Source organism: Cupressus sempervirens, chromosome 8 (genome assembly GCF_028749045.1).
Source record: "Cupressus sempervirens isolate cs-2001-9-10 chromosome 8, ASM2874904v1, whole genome shotgun sequence".
Taxonomy (NCBI): Eukaryota; Viridiplantae; Streptophyta; class Pinopsida; order Cupressales; family Cupressaceae; genus Cupressus; species Cupressus sempervirens.
In genome coordinates, this window is record NC_143125.1 from 329,779,349 (window position 1) to 329,784,898 (window position 5,550).

Sequence of the window (5,550 nt, forward strand, 5' to 3'; positions counted from 1 at the left end):
TGGTATCCCCAAGGATGTAAATTTTTTGTCTTTGTTTTTGGGATGTCTCTGAAGTCTTTCTTGAGTTGAAGTATTAGTTATTTTTTGTTGAGGGGGCACTTGATTAGAGGTTTGCAAATTTGTGGGATTTGTGTTGTTAAGTTTGATCTAAGTTTGTGACCTCTCGATTGTTTGGTCATTGGCAATACCATCATTTATGACATTCTTATTCTTGGAGAAGAACTTTATGACAATTCAAGGACATCCTAGTATCATGTTATAGTCCATTTTGATATCTAGGACTTGAAATAGTCTATTCTTAGTGGCAAGACCCACTCTAATAGGTAATATAATGACACCTTTGGAGAAATGTTCACCATCATCATAGGCTTTTATTGTGATTCTATGGAAAGGATCCACATCTTCTTCAAAGTAACCAAGACCCTTCACAAATTTTAGGGTACAAATTTTTATTCATGCTCCACCATCTATCACGATATGTCTAACCTTAGCATTATGGATAAAGACCTCAAGATGGAGTGAATCAAAGGTCTATCCCTAGGGACGTCTTGAGGTGAGAAGGTGATATGTTGTGATGAAGACAAGCTCCCAACCATAGTCTAGAACTGGGAAACGTTGATGTTATTATTCACTATTGACTATTTTAGGACTTGTTCAAGGATCTTCTAATGTTGAGGGGATGAGCATAGCAAATCCAAGATGCATGTTTTTGCAATGGGTCTTGGAAAGTTGGTCAACAAGATTTTGATTAGAAGAAGTTATGGGTTTTGTAGGATTAGTGGATCTACTAGGGGTTGTAGGTAAGGTAATCTTGGTGCAATGCATGGTGAAAACATAATGAGGATCTTCATTCTTCAAGGAGAATGTGGACACACGTGAGTCAGACTCATTAAAGAATTTAATGGTGTAGTCAAATCTAATGAAAATGTAATTGAAATTAGCCTCCAAATTTGAATTTGAATTGGAGGCTTTCCCTTTTATCATGGTTACCCAAGGGATCCTTGAAAATGGTATGATCTGAGTTGTAGGATAATAGTGAAGGGTCCATGGTAGTCACTTCATCATCTATTAGATCTTGGATAGCATGTGTTAAGGTAGAAACATGAAGTGGTCTTGTGTCCCTTGGTACGATGGTAGTCAGAAAATTTGTTATCATCCCACCAAGATGGTTTAGTTTCTAGTTCATCATTGACTAGATGTAACTATAAAAAGTTATTATTGAGAAATTGTTGAAGTGCAATCTCAAGTGGTATTCCCAGGGATGTAAATTTTATGTCTTTATTTTTGGGACATCTTCGATTAGTTTTTTGTTTTTGAGGTGGTGCTTGATTAGAGTTTTGCAAATTAATGGGATTTACACCTTCAAGGGTCATCTAAGGCTGTGATGTATTGATTTCTTAGACATTAATAAGTAGGAGATAGTTTCCATAGCAAGTCAAATTGTGATATTGCTATTAGGATTTAACTATGTGATTTTGAGTCAAACTCATTGACCCATGTTTCATGAGTAGTAATTCAATGTGAATGAATCTCTCATGATAATAAATGGAACTCTTAGCACTCATTAGATCTAGGTGATGCTCAAAAGGATGAAGCACTGAAACTTCCCGGGAGGTCACCCATCCGAGTACTACTCCAACCGGAGTGCACTTAACTATGAGGTTTCCTCCATGGTTAAACCCAAAGCTTTCAACCCCATTTGAAAAACCTTAACCAAGTGTTGTTCCTTATGAACCATTCATTAGAAAGTCAATAAATTGACAAAAGACTTAAGTTAGATGAAATATTTCTTAGACATCAACAATACCATCATTTGTGACATTCTTATTCCTGGAGAAGAACTTTTCCTTGTCATTAGATGAGTTTGTATCAGTATTGTCTTTTTTCTCTTTTGGATGCCTTTACAAATAGAGCATCTTAAATGCTAGCTCCCTTTTTTATTAACTTGTTAATAGTGCTAGGACTCTTGATCCTAAGTTCATACATTAGACTACGGACTAGGTTCTCAATGCATAGATTGACTTGTTGCACTTCTAGAATATCTAATGAGCATTGACTAAAAAGGCTTCTCCAATGTAATATGAATGTTATGAATGGTTCTCATGTGTTTTTTTTGTTGAGTACATATTGGATAGTGTCACCTCATTTGTTATGTTAAAAGAGAAATGAGATATGAATTTTTTGCTAGTTCTGACCAAGATTTTATATTACCAAGTAATTTAGAGTACCATTCAAGTGCTATCCCACTAAGAGAAAGAGGGAATAATCTCAGAAGGTATGTTGGTTCATCACTGAGCTTAGTGCAAGAGGCACAAAATTATTTGATATGGTCAATTTGGTTTCTTTTTCCTCAATATTTTTCAAATCTTGGCACCTCAAAATATCTTAGAAATGGAGGCATATACAGACTCTTATTGAAGGGATTGGGATGTAAATACCTTTCTATGTATAGAACTTATTTCTTCTGGACTCCTAATGCATCAACTTATTTAGCCAATTGTTTGAACTAGTGTAGCAAATCCTTATTAGTCTTTTGAGCATTACTTCTTTATTCAAGTCTTTTGTGTCTTCAAGTAGATCTATTACTATGGTGAGAGCTACATCAACCTAGTTCGGACATATCTATATATGAAGACTCAGGAGATGAGTCACTAGGAGGTGGAGGTATGTTGGCACCTTGAAGATGGAAAGGTCCTTAATGTATTTTTTGTGCCATCAATTGCAATTATTGTGCCATTGATTATGGGTTTTGTTGAGGTACCTCTATCTGTTGGATGTATGTCCATGTATGAGACTATTGTTGTAGAGGCATTGGTTGAGCTTGTTGTGACACATGTTGTTGTTGCAACAAGTGTTGTTGATAAGAAATTAGTTATTCCAAACATTTTTGATATTCCATCTGTTGTTTTAGTTTCTCTTATTTCTTTGCAAATATTTCTTTTTTTTGTTGGAATTATTATTGTTACATTGCATGCATGTCAAGTGGATTTAGATTAGGTTGTGTGTTACAAGCATTGGGTCCTTGTACCACTTGATGGTGTTGTTGTTTCTTTTGATGTTGGTATGTTTCATGTATGTTAAGTGGGTTTTGATTAGGTTGTGCATTAATAATGTTGTGTCCTTGTACCATTTGATGTTGTTTTTGTTGTTTTAGATGTTGACTATGTCCCTTATATGTGAGCATTGATTTGGGATCCTTGATTTGATATGTTTGAGGCTTTGATGCTTCACCTTTAGACGTCATGTTTATTTGGAAATGGGCCACATTCCTTTGTGCGATTGGTGAGATGTCAATGTGACTCTTTCTTTGTGGCTTGATAGGTGCACCTGAAACAATGGTTGATGTTTCACATGGTGTACTCATAGGGGGTCTATAGTAGTTGATGTTGTAGTATCTGGTAGAATTAAGAGAAAGCGTGCACTTTTTAAATTTTCTTCCAAATGAAGTATGTTTGGCATCCTTATGGTGCAAGTACCCTTAGGTATTTCTTGTTGTTGCATCATTTGGTTAAGATCAATTATTAATGTCCTTTTACGGTACTTCAAAAGAGTCTTGTTGTCATTAATTGATGGAGGTTCATCAAATAGGGAGTTAATTATTATGTGTTCAAAGGTACCTTGGAGAATCTCAATGGTCAATTATTGGTGAGTCTCTTAGGTGTTTCCTTTGTAGTCCAAAGGTTTCTTCCCTTTATCTAAATATAACTTTATCATAGGTTGTATGCTTTCAAACATAGGGTTGTCTTGATTTTTTGACTTATTTCCTTCCAAGTTGGAGTTAAACTTCACTATTTCTTGAGCTTCCAAGAGTTTGAAGTTCTTTTGAAAGTTTTTATCTTGTTATGCTCTAGCCATTTCTTCATCAAGGATGTCATAGTCTATGTTGGAATTGTCACTTAGGTGCAAGGTACCTTTTTATATGTTTGAAGGATTAAAGGTACTTGTGTTAGGTTTTCTAAATTCAATTGAATGAGTGTGTTCATCTTTGGGTGTCATAGGCACACTTTTGTTGATCTCAGATTGGTTTTGACAAGTGAGTGTCAACACACTTAAGTTACTTACTTAGTTCATGCCAAACTAGTAATGCATGTCGAGAACATTTAAATATTAGACCATGTGAAGTTACAGTGAGTCTCAAGCCACTCATGTGCTGAGTCACTCAAGTGCCGAGTAGATAGACCATGTCAAGTGATTCAGGATTCAAGTAAATAGAGGATGTTGAGCAATATAGGTGTCGAGTCACAGTATAAATATCAGTTCATGTTGAGCATTAGAGACTTTATATGCTGAGTAAGATAGTTTTGACATATTTGTTTTTAATGGCACAAACAACTATGTAAACTATTTTTTAGCTGACTTAAGATTGTATTTCAATATTTTGAAGATAAGGATGAATCTCTAGTTGGATTCCCTATGCAATTACATGTAGCCAATCAAAAAATGTGAAGGATTAAGTGGCAAAATGGATGAATCTTAGTCATAGATTTATACCTAACCCTAAGCCACCAAAGTCTTCTTAAGGAGGATGAAACCCTAAACTCTTCATGAATGATTGAGTGTGTAAGGAATTGAAAGAGTGAAGAGGATAGTTTGAATGCACAAATAGAGCATTCATGGTGACTTAGAAGTTATGAAGAGAGTTTGAATTACAGAATTAGTTAGACCAAAACAGAGGATAGAGAAAAGGATACAAGATTGAGACATATAATCGAGATGGATCAAGAAGACATCATTTAGAGGTGATCAGTTATCAAGCAAGCAAGTGCCAACCATAGGATCTATGTTGAGACATTCTAACAAGTGATTTTAGTCAATCTCTTAATAGAGTAGTCTTAACAGACTATATGAAATCCTTTAACAGGGTGCTTACTTAGTTGTAAGTTGAAGTCCTCTAACAAGGCACACTTCTAATAGGGTGTTGAAATCCTCTAACAAGGTGAGACCTAATAGTCTTTGTAAGCCTTTAATAGGGAAAACCTTTCATAGGTAGATCATGACTCATTATCAAAACATTGTAACCTTCATTGGATACAATTTATTAGTACAGTAGTGAAGATTTATGGGTGTCATCCCCACCCTAGTTTTACCTTCTCACTTGGAGGGTTTTTGGGTAATAATATCTGGTGTTATGTGTGTGAATGCTTACATGTTTACATGATTTAGATGATGTGTGGTGAAAGTTTTATGGGTTCAAGTTTAAACTACTAATTCACCCCCACCCTTAGAAGTTTACTGATTCGCACCCCCCCCCCCCCCAAAAAAAAGTTTACCTTTCTTATTGTAATTTAAATAATTGGTATCAGAGCCTTGTTCTCTGAAAGAGAAGCTTTGCAGCTTTGAGGAAAGATCTTGAAATAGAAGTCTTCAAGTTAGGAAAGACCATTGAGAACTGGGAGATTGAAATACATCTCATACTATATCAACTGAAACAAGCAAGAGAAGACCTAAAGAATTCCTTGAAGAGAAGGAAAGAAATTGCTATTGTGGAGAATGACACACAATACAAAGAGATAGACACTACTAAGCTATTAGCAAGTGGAGACTCTAATG